Source organism: Sapajus apella, unplaced genomic scaffold (genome assembly GCF_009761245.1).
Source record: "Sapajus apella isolate SASKATOON/1434 unplaced genomic scaffold, GSC_monkey_1.0 scaffold62, whole genome shotgun sequence".
NCBI classification, from domain to species: Eukaryota; Metazoa; Chordata; class Mammalia; order Primates; family Cebidae; genus Sapajus; species Sapajus apella.
Window position 1 is genome coordinate 4469281 of NW_022437002.1, and position 11724 is coordinate 4481004.

The 11724-nt window shown below is 47.2% G+C and overlaps 1 protein-coding gene across 3 annotated transcripts in view; it reads left to right on the forward strand.

The window, feature by feature from the left end:
• The first annotated feature begins 5002 nt into the window (after window positions 1-5002).
• Window positions 5003-11724, forward strand: part of ZBTB8B (zinc finger and BTB domain containing 8B) — a 31958-nt gene continuing 25236 nt past the window's right edge. Inside the window, exon 1 of one of the 3 annotated variants that reach the window (XM_032246766.1) lies at window positions 5003-5111. The gene's annotated coding sequence lies outside the window, so the exon portion shown is untranslated. Of the gene's footprint in view, window positions 5112-8090; window positions 9255-11724 lie in introns of those variants that run through there. The other 2 variants (XM_032246767.1, XM_032246765.1) reach the window with 2 other exon arrangements.

Genomic DNA, 11724 nt, shown 5'->3' on the forward strand with positions numbered 1-11724 from the left:
GGGGGTTGAGAGGCTGTTTCAGGGACAGCAATGGTGACTGCCAATTCCTGAATCACAGCCACAGCAGTGTGTTGTTGAGCTTAATAGGTACAGTGATGATGTCCTGATCTCTTACCTTCCTGATTGTGGCAAAAATGGGTAGCTACCATGGTGGGACAGTTTGGAGTCATTCCTGAAGTCATTCTCAGCCTCCCTGATAATTTGTATTACCTAATTCCTAATATGAATTCTTTTCTGTTTAAACTAGCCAGGTTGCTTTCTGCTTAAACTAGCCAGGTTGGTTTCAACTAAACCTTGAAAGATATATTAAAGTTCAGAGGATCTAATACTAAAGGTTGTGCTGGTCTAGGTGGAGATAGTAAGTCCCACAGCAGATCACATCAGATGTAGAAATCATAAAGTCCCCAGATATTCCCTATGCCTAGTTGCCAGGGGCATGTCCTATGCAGGTCACCCTAAAAAGCCCTTTTACTTTAGCAGTCTGCAATGTTACTAGGGCAGGATATATGTGCCATAGTCATAAAATCTGGGACCTGAAACTTGGAGCCTTGACGCAGGAGATGTGGAATGAATACCAGGGTAAGTTCTAGGTAGAGTTGTAGCTAAGGTGAATGCATCAATGACATGATTTCCCAGGTTAGAAGATACAAAAGGCTGAGCCCAGAGAAACTTGGTGTTCCTCACTTCTGATGCTTTCCCCACTGCCATGATGATCAAAAGTCCTCAGCCCCAAGCTGGCCTTTGGGAACTGGGTGGCAAGGAGAGTCACACTGAGAGGAAAGATGTAACTGCTGCTGTCTTTCTCTGGGTATCCAGCTTTACAAAAGACATGTAAACTGCTTTTCTTTGATAGATAGTATAGTGGTGTTTGTCTGACATTTTACCACCTAAAATTATTAAGTTACCTTTAGGGTGAACTGCAATTACGTTTCTGACAAGCTCTAAAATAGCTCCTAAACCAGCTCCTCCATCTCTACCACCTCTACCCTATCCCCAGCTATCAGCATCTATCAGCAGGGGAGAGATTATGTCTTAATTCCTCCCTGCTTAAGACGCTTCAAAGGTGTCCCTTCACATTATAAGAAAAAATCCAAACTCCTTAAGGTGGCCTACAAATTCCTATGTAATCTGGCCTTTGCTTCTTTATCCACTCATATTTCCAGTTACCTGGACTGGCTACATAATTTGGGGGGTGCCCAGTGCAAAATGAAAATGCAGAGTTCCTTGTTCCAAAACTATTGAGAATTGTAAGAGGGTGCCAGGCACAGTGGCTCACATCTGTAATCCCAGCATTTTGGGAGGCAGAGTTGGGTGGATCATGAGGTCAGGAGATTGAGACTGTCCTGACTAACATGGTGAAATCCTGTCTCCACTAAAAAATACAAAAAATTAGGCAGGTATGGTGACATGCACCTGTAATCTCAACTACTTGGAAAGGTGAGGCAGGACGATCGCTTAAACCTGGGAGGCAGAGGTTGCAGTGAGCCAAGGTCACGCCACTGCATTCCAGCCTGGGCGACAGAGCAAGATTCCAACAGAACAAGACTCCATCTCAAAAAAAAAAATAGTAAGAGGGCAATGGCAGAGCATTAAACCAGGCACCAGCCCCCTTTTAAAAATATTTATTTAGATTTAGTTCTTTTTATTTATTAGTAATTTAATTTTCTTTCTTTCTTCTTCTTCTTCTTTTTTTTTTTGGAGACAGAGTCTCGCTCTGTTGTCCAGGCTGGAGTGCAGTGGTGCAAACTCCACTCACTGCCACCTCCACCTTCCAAGTTCAGGTGATTCTCATGCCTCAGCCTCCCAATTGGCTGGGATTACAGGTATGTGCCACCATGCCCAGCTAATTTTTGCATATTTAGTAAAGACTCAGTTTTGCCATGTTGCCAGGTTGCTCTCCACTGATCTTACCACCTCAGCCTCCCAAAGTGCTGGGAGTACAGGCGTGAGCTGCCACACCTGGCTCTTTTTTTTAAATTTTAAAGTAAGTTTATTAAGTTCGATGATGAAAGCTATCAGAAGAATATTCTCCTGAAAGTAATTTTTTTCTAGAAAAAAAGAAAGGAAAATCAAAACCCTCTGAGCACAGCCACAGATGCTGTGGCAGTCAAGCGTCTCTGCAGATGGGGATAGTCCATTAGTCCACTGAGTCACTCTCCGGGTCAGCAGGATTGTAGTCATCTTCATCATCCTCCAGCTCCAAGTCATCCATTTCTTGGAACAAAGACTCATCTACCTCCACATTGTTTCCAGCATCCTCCAAGAACTGGATATCAGATGTGTCAAGATTATGATCTGTTTCAAATAGCTGTTTCCCACTTAATTTATTTTTTCCTGCTTCTCCTTCTTTCATCCTTTTCTTTTTAATTTCCAAGAGTTCTGCATCAAACTTGGCCTTCCAATTTAAGAAATTCGCATTTGTAACTGGAGTGCCATGAAATAATTGGTTTCCAGCTTCTTCTGCTTCTTTTCTATTTCTTTTCTTCTTCTTTTCTGGTTTTTATCTGATCTACTATTTCATTTAATTTTTCTTGCACAGCTCTCACTAGAGTAAGGATCATCACCACACCAAGATTTCCTTCAGCCTGTAATGCTAGTAATTTTAAAATGTCTGAGACATTATTATCTTCTAGATTTTCCTGGGAGAATATTTCATAATGAGGAGCTTCATCTGGATATTTTTCACTGTATGTAAACTTGAGGGTAGTCTGGACAGTTTCATCATTTTCTCCAGCTTCATGTCACAGTAATGGTGAAGCTGGGTGAATTTTCTGATAATACTTAGCAGGACCTTGTCAAGTGAAGCACTACTGAAGGAGAATCTGGTATCAGAAGAGTCCATTTATGTTTTGGAAGACTAGTTGTTCGGAGGGTTGGATCCATGTGCAATCAAGCTAGTTAATGATACTCTCAAACCCCTCTTCGCTCATTCCCTTAACATCCTCACAGCACAGATGTACAACTGATGAGAGAGAACATGCACAGGGGTAGCTGAGAGACAGCTGCCTGTGAAGGAGTCAGGGTAGATGGACTCCCGAGTCTCCAGCTCTTTGCACTGCTCCTCACTGCAATCTGTCATTGTGGCCCTTGCTGTTGCCCATGGATCCCCTAAGCACCTAAGCGGCCTGCAGCAGCTCGGCCCTGGGAGAGTGGACTGTGGCCAGGCGGACACAGGTGTCTTTTTTTTTTAAAGTAAGAAAGCTCACCTGGAAGCACCAGCCCTTTCTGAGTGTGCAGCCCTGTGCCACCACATGGGTTGCATGCCCATGAAGCTAGTCTACCTGCCATCCACTTCCTCACACCAGTGGCATCCTCTTGTTTCTTAGAAATGTACCAACCAGTTTCTGTTTCATCTTAGCATGGCTCACTACTCCTCAACAGGGCCTTAGTGGAAAGGGTAGCCATTTTTTTTGAGACAGAGTCTCTGTCACCCAGGCTGGAGTGCAGTGGCGTGATCTTGGCTCACTATAACCTCCACCTCCCAGATTTAAGTGATTCTACTGCCTCAGCCTCCTGAGTAGCTGGGATTACAGGCATGCGCCACCATGGCCAGCCAATTTTTGTGTTTTTAGTAGAAACGGGGTTTCAACATGTTGATCAGGCTGGTCTCGAACTCCTGACCTCATGATCTGTTCTCCTTAGCTTCCCAAAGTGCTGGGATTACAGGCGTAAGCCACCGCAGCCTTTTTTTGTTTTGTTTTGAGACAGAGCCTTGCTCTGCTGCCCAAGCTGAAGTGCAGTGGCTGGATCTCCGCTCACTGCGATCTCCACCTCCCAGGTTCAAGCAATTCTCCTGCCTCAGCCTCCTGAGTAGCTGGGATTACTGGCACACACCACCATGCCCAGCTAACTTTTGTACTTTTAGTAGAGACGGGGTTTCACCATGTTGGCCAGACTGGTCTTGAACTCTGACCTCAGGTTATCCACCCACCAACACTCCAGCCTGGGTGACAGAGTGAGACTCCGTCTCAAAAAAAAAAAAAAAAAAAAAAAAAAAAAGTCATACTGGAGTAGAGTGAACCCCTAACCCAATATGGCTGGTATCCCTATAAAATATCTTTTTTTTTTTTTTTGAGAGGTAGTCTCCCTCTGTCGCCCAGGCTGGAGTGCAGGGGCGTGATCCCGGCTTATTGCAAGCAAAAGGAGACATTTGGATATGGAGACATGTACAGGGAAAATGCCCTGTGAACATGAAGATGGCCATCTGCAAGCCCAGGAGAGAAGACAGACCCTTCCCTCCCAGCGCCCAGAAGGAACAAACCCCGCCAACATCTTGTTTTCAGATGCCTCCAGGATTAGCGAGACAATAAAATCTGTCATTGACGCCACCTGGTTGGTGACACTTAGGTACAGCCACCCTAGCAAACGAATACACCCTCGTTAGAACTAAGCTCCCTCAGAGCGGTAAGCTGCCTTGTTTTGCTCACAGCTGTCCCAGAACGCGCCTGTACGGTCACTTGGCACCCAGTATTGCCATTTTTCCGTTTCACTAGTATGTATGAACCGGAGAGCGTGTCAAGGGAAGAGCTGAATCGTTTATCTTTTGCAACGACTACCCAGTAAAGGTAACCGCGAGTATGCAATAAAAACCTGTTGAATCGTTGAAACCATTTCACTTATTCCCAGATTTTTGCGGAGAGCGCCGGTAGGTGAAATGTGTGCAGACTGATGAGTCACAGCTCTTATTCCCTGGGCTCCATTAACACCCACGACGTGCTTTTCGCTCTCCAGACAAAGAGACCGGTACTTGGCAGGTCCCTCAAGTGGGACTCAAAAGACCGAACCGAGCTGCAGCCTTTCTCTATCGTTGGTCCTCGCCCCTTTTGGCATCTTGGTACTTGTAGTTTTGTCCACTCTATCTTTACCCGAAAAGCCAGTGCTGAGACCACAACTCCCATCACCCTGCGAGCACCGGCGCCTTCAGAGCGCATCCTCCGAGGGGCGCCAGCGCCATTGACCACCCCGCTGGCCGAAGGGCCCGCCTTCACGAGCCTAGGCGCTCCTGCGATTGGCCAGCAACCCCGCCTCTCATCGGAGGGCGCCAGGTGAATGAAAGGGGGGCGTGTCGGTGCGCGGTGCTCCGTGGCTGAGCGGCTGGAACCCACTAGAAGGTGAGCGCCTAGAAGCGTGTTGGTGCAGCAGCTTTCGTTGGTTTGGGGGAGGATTCGGAGCGCCCAGGAGGCTGGCCCGAGATTGGGGTTAGCGGGCAGGGTTGCCCCCTCCCAGTCGTCCTCCTTCGGTCCACTTGGCCCTTGCAACTCCGGGGACCTCACGCCGCGCGAGCCCTTCCAGAGTGGGGAGAGGCGGGCGCGGCCGTGAGCCCCCAGCTTCCCAGGCATTGTGCTGCCCCCCGCGTCGTCCAGGTGGGAGTCGCGGCGCCGACTCTTTTCTCCACGGTGAATGGTGCCCAGGCGCGGGGACTCGGCCACACTGGGGAAGTGCCTGCCGCAGCGATGGTCACTTTGTCCGCGGGAGGCCACGAGAGGGGCTAGGCCTCGGGGCCCCACCCTCGGGCGCCGTACCCTGTAGCTGGTTCTGGTGGCCTCCGCAGGTCGTCTGATGCTGGATAGGGGAGGGTCCACCTGTCTTGCGTGCAATTTAGATGCAGTTGACCCTGAAATTCTTCATGTGGAAATGGAAACTTCTTCAGTGCCTAAAAGAAAGAAGTGACTTCCCCAACCTGTCGTACCGTGTCCTAGAGGGTTTGGGGAGGCTGGTTAGCATAGTAGTTAAGGATGTCAACCCTGGAGTCTGTCGGTTCTCCGTTCCATTCCTAGCTTGGTGATGTTATCTGTGTCTTTGAATCTCAGTTCCTCCTCTGAAAAAAGGGATGTAGAGTATCTGTCCTACTGGGTTATTGTGAGGTGAAAATGAATGTGCCTGTAAAAGGCGGGCATGATGGCGGGCACCTGTAGACCCTGCTACTCGAGAAGCTGAGGTGGGAGGATGTCTTGAGCCCAGGAGTTCCAGGCTTTATTGAGCCAGGATCGTGCACTTCAGTCTGGGCAACAGAGCAAGACTGTGCTTCTTTAAAAAAATTAATTTAAAAAGTAAAATAAATATGCTTGTACTTTATACAGTGTTTCATAAGTAATAGTGTCCAGTATTTTGCTAAACTTGAGGGGCAGGTTTTTGTTATTCTCAGGTTGGTGGGACTCAGAAAGGATTGGGGGTGGAATTCAAGGCTGCTTTTGGCCTCTGGACGGAGACAATCGTGTGATCTGGCTAGGACTCCCTCAAAGGTATATGAGAGTTTGTATTGCAGGTAGTTGTGTTGGCATCTGCTGTCTCCTGGAGAACAAGCGCTGTATTTGGTTCATTTTTCTATTCCTGGCATCTTCCTTGTGTCAGGCATTGTATGTAGCGGGTAACTGTTGAATTGAATTGGAACCATGGGATGGTTGGGAGGTTCCCTGCCAGAGTGTGGATAGATGTGCTTCTGAGAGCACTCTGCCCTAAGAGCTGCTTTTCTGGGAGCACTGATGATCCTCAGCACTCCCCAGGGCAGCAGCACATTCAGGCAAATGGGGTTGATATAGATAAATATTTACACAATATATACCAAGTACAGGATTGGGGAAAGTTTTGAAGAAAGTACCATATGGATAGATTTTTGCAAAGTCAGGAAGTAGAAGAAAAATAATTGCAACAGAAAAAAATAATTGCAGTGAGAAAGCCAAAAGAAATTGGTTTTAGGTGCTATTGCTGGAAAGGAGGCTCTTCCAATGAAAGATGGAAGTGCCCTGGGAAGAGGCCCTGTAGATCAGGCCATATGACAAGTTAAGAAGTGTTGCGCATACTTCCATATTTTTCTACCTGGCTTACCAACTCCTTACCCCTCTGCCCTGCCTCCTTTTTTTCTTAGTTAACAAAAACGCCAAGGCAGAAGGATCACTTGAGTCCAGGAGTTTGAGACCATGAAGACTAGCCAGGGCAACATAGTGAGACCCCATCTCTACAAAAAATGTTTTAAGAATTAGCTGAGTGTGGTGCTGCATGCCTATAGTTGCACCTACTTGGGAGGCTGAGGCAGGAGGATCGCTTGAGGCTGGGAGGTCGAGCCTGCAAAAAGCCAAGATCATGCCACTGCACTTCAGCCTGGATGACAAAGTGAGACCCTGTCTCAAAAGGAAAGAAAAGGAATACATGTACATAGTAAAACATTCCATCAGAAAGGTTTAAAATGAAAGGCAAAAGTCCCTCCACCCACTTCTGTACTCCCTCTCCCCAAGGGTGTCTGCTGTTAAATCTTATATAGCCTTCCAGCAAAACATACATTTAGCAGCAAAAGCGTATACGTATGGGATCAACTATACATTTTGTTTTGCATCTTGCATTTTTTTTCTTTTAATATATCTTGGTTACTTTTTCACATGAACACAGGGGCAACTCTACACGATTGCATAATATTCCATTGTGTGACTGTAAAGTCATTGATTTAACTTGTCCCCTATTGATGGACATTCACATTGTTTCTACTTCTGCGCTAGTAGAAAAACCTGGTGCAACCAACATCCCCAAACTTATTTATTTTATTTGTTTGAGGCAGGGTCTTGCTCTGTCCCCCAGGCAGGAGTGCAGGGATGCCATCATAGCTCACTGCAGCCTTGACCTCCCAGGCCTAAGCGATTCTCCTGCCTCAGCCTTTTGTGTAGCTGGGACCACAGGTGTGCACCACCACACCTGGCAAACCTTTTAAATTTCTTGTAGAGACTGAGTTTTGCCACGTTGCCCAGGCTGGTCTTAAACTCCTGAGCTCAAATGATCTGCTCACCTCAGCCTCCTAAAGTTCTGGGATTACAGGTGTGATTCACTTTGCCCCAGTCCTGAACTTATAATTTTTTAAATTTTGAATTGGAGTCCTGCTCTATCGCCAAGGCTGGAGTGCGGTGGTGCAATGTCAGCTCACTGCAAGCTCTGCCTCCGAGGTTCAAGCAATTCTCCTGCCTCAGCCTCCTGAGTATCTGGGTTTATAGGTGTGCACCACCACACCCAGCTAATTTTTGTATTTTTAGTAGAGAAGGGGTTTCACTGTGTTTGCCAGGCTGGTCTCGAACTCCTGACCTCAAGTGATCTGCCACATGGTCTCCCAAAGTGCTGACATTACAGGCGTGAACCACTGTGTACGGCCCTGAATTTATAATTTGATGTATTTTGGGGAATATATTCGAATGAGTAAATTTATTGCAATGAATTTGCCAGGGCAAAAGGTGTGTATATTTAAAGCCTGATAAATATTGCCAAATTCCCCTCTGCTGTGGTATTCCAAATTGTGTTCCCACCAATACTGGATATTATCACATTGAAAAATGTGATTTTACCAATCTGATGTTTTCTTTCAGTTCTAAGAAAAAATAAAATGTAGTATTTTTTTTCTGTCTCTTGTTTTTCCCTTAGTATTTTGATTGTCAAAGGCAACAGCAGATACTGCTGAGAAGGCTTGGTTGTGTAAGATTGACTGAAAGGATAGAGAGACAGACCCAGGGTCAGGTTTAGCAAGTTTATTTCAACCTGCCAGGCTGACTGCCTCACCACAGGCAGTGAAGGCAGCAGTCTAGCTTACAGACTATAGAGGTTATATAAGGGGTTTGCAGGTGGCTGGGGCTAGTCTAAGAAAAACTGCCTCTTGGTTCTTAAATGCTAACATCCTGCTTAATTGGGTTGCCATCCTGGGTTCGAGGGCCGGGTGTGACCACATCCTGGAACCCAGGCGCCCTGTTTGCAAAGCGTGAGGCTGTTTTTGCTGTGAGCTCGGCTTAGCAGGAGAGAACAGGGAGGGGGGTCTATGGGCTTGCCTTGCTGTGACCCTAACATTCCAGCCTTTTGTTATATCTATAAAAGAAAGAGAGAAGGGGTGACATTTGTTTCTAGCTGCTTCATGCTAGGTAGGGATGCTGGTTGGGGTGAGGCTGGCTTGCAAGTTGGTAGTCCTGGAATACCATCATGTTTTGTATTGTGCTGCGAGTGAAGGCTTATAATTGATTGTGCAAAAACTGGGTGAAAAGGCATAAGAGACAAGGGCCAAAGACCAAGAGGAGGAGGAGAGTTATAGCAGGGCCAAGGAGGAGAAGCAGCCAAGGGGCCCAGGAACCGAGAGACCAGCCGGGCTAGGAGGGCCAGGCAGAAGGATTGTTTTCTTTTGTTTTTTGGGCTCAGTCTTCAAGTCTTTTGATTGCATCTTGCACTATTCGGATTGGTTGAGATAGAAACACCATTGTTCATCTAGGAAGACGCCGAGACCTCCTTTTTCGGCGGTAAGTAGATAGAGGCCTCTTTGGTTCTGGAGGACAGCTGCAGCCAGTAGTGAATCTATTTGTGTTTGGTGGTTAGAAATGGACTTGGCCATGTCCTCTATAATGTCTGTAAGGTCTTTGGAGAGGGAGGGATAGTAGGAGAGAGTTGGAAAACCCGGCAGTTCCTGTTGCAATGCCTGTAGTCCTGTAGCTATTCCTAGTCCCACAAGCAGAGGTATGAGCTGCACCGCCCAGTGGTGCCAGATAGGAGTGTTGACCAGGATGGGTAAGGATTGTTACCTGGGACTATACTCATTTTTTGGGGTGAGGAATACTAGGGTGCAGGTGTCAGTCCAATTAGTGGGGAGGCAAATATAGGTGGAGGTGCCGCTTAAAAAGAAGACACCTTGGCTTGGCAGACGGAATTGTGTATATTGAAGAGACGTGAAAATTTGTTGTTCTTTAGGAGCCATACTCCTAACGTCCCTGCAAGTGTGGCTGCAGTGAGTGGGAGTACGGGTGCATTATGAGGGGTTTGAGTGCCCTGCAGTGCCGCATTTTCCCAGTGTAGTAAGAAGCGTTTGGTGTCTACCAGAATCCAGTGAGAGGAGTTATTGGCAAAGAATGGGTGGAGGAGACAGTCTGGAGTTCTAGATGACTCAGTTGCACAGGAGGGCAGCCAGGGATGGAGTTTTAAGCAGGAAAGGTGTGTGCCGTTGCAGAAGCCTGACTTCTTATTAAGGAGTAGGGTGATGTTGAGTTTTGGGGGGCTTGAAAAGCAGAGAGTAGTTTTGAATATGTTTTGGTTGGTATGACCAGCGGAGGGCTTGAGTTGTAAATTGAAGTTTACACTGTTGGGGGGCAGGTGGCCTAGGAGGTGGCCAGTTGGGGAATGGCGTAGAAAGCACAGTGGGGCCTGAGAGAGCAGAGCTGTTTGTGTGGTGACGGGGTTTAGTAGAGGCTGAGTTTGATTGATATTGGGAGTAAGGGAGGTGAGATATGGGTGTAATAACAGAACTGCTTGTCCAGTGGGAGATGGAGGTTTGTTATGCTCTGTGAAGGATTCAGAGAGTTGTATTAGTTGCTGTAAATTATATTGGAAAGGTCTCCCTAATTGAAAGTGGGGTGATAGTTTACTCTGGTATGGATCCAGTCTTGTGTGGGGACAGGGATGGCAATGTAGACAGTGTCTGAGACAGAGACACAGCCAACAGTTGCTTGCCAGAGCTGGGTTAGACTGGTTTAGTTGGCACCGAGTTGAGTTGAGACTGTGGTGAAGGTAGTGTGCCAAGGGAATGGGGTAGGTGTTGGTGAGAGAGGGGGTAGGAATAGCAAATAAGCAAAGGGTAAGGATGAAGGTAAAAAACTGGACTTCATCTGGGGTGAAATTGCAGAGGGTGCCTTGGAAGATAAGGTCAGTTATCCAATCTAGAAATGGGGAGAGAGTAGGTTCTTTTGGAAAGAACCATGCAATATCCTCCCTGAGATGGTGAAGGAGGAGAATGAAGCGACAAGAAGAACAGAGACAGGGCATAAAAAAAAAAGAGGGGGCAGTTATTTACCAGCAATTGTTATTCCTGCTATTAGTGCAATGATTAGGCAAAAAATTATGGCAATGAAGGCTCTCTGCTGTTCCACGTTGAGGGGGCCACAGTATCTATACCTACTGCAAACAAGAGGGTGAGTGAGGCAGCTCCCCTAAGAAGGATGTAGTAAGCAATTTCCATTTAAGGGTGTTATAACACTTGATTTGTAAAAAAGGAGCAGGAACAAATAGAGAGGGGGTAATTTTGCCTAATTGTCTGGTGGCAGTCCCTCTGGATGTAAGGCGGAATCTGGTTGGCCCGAGCATGACGCTGGAGTATTGATGAGTGATTGGCGGGGGAGGAGTAGATGGACCAGTGGGGGCCTCAGGGGCCTGATTTCACCTGGAGAGATGATACCAAGAAGTGTGTCCTGAGAATTTGGCCACCGTGGGAGTAGTGAGGAGAACCTGGAAGGGGCCTTCTCATTTTGGTTTAAGCCTTGTGGGATCAAGGGTTTTTAGAAAAACACATTTTCCTGGGAGTAGGGCCTGGTTAACTGGGCCTTCATGAGGCCTTGGGAGGGTCCGGTTGGTGTGTTGGCGGAGGAGGTGTCAGATAAGAGAGAGTGTCGAGGGATATTCTCCTAGTTGAGAGTTAGTAGGGGGCCTGTATTGTAAGAGGAAAGGGCGTCCATACATAAACTCCAATGGGCCGAGGAAGATGGGTGCATTTGGGCTGGCTCTGATTCGGGCTAGAGCTATGGGAAGAAGGGAGGTTCAGGGCTTTTGGACTTCGAGAGTGAGTTTGGCTAATTGAGTTTTTTTTTGAGACGGAGTTTCGCTCTTGTTACCCAGGCTGGAGTGCAATGGCGCGATCTCGGCTCACCGCAACCTCCGTCTCCTGGGTTCAGGCAATTCTCCTGCCCCAGCCTCCTGAGTAGCTGGGATTACAGGCACGCGCCACCA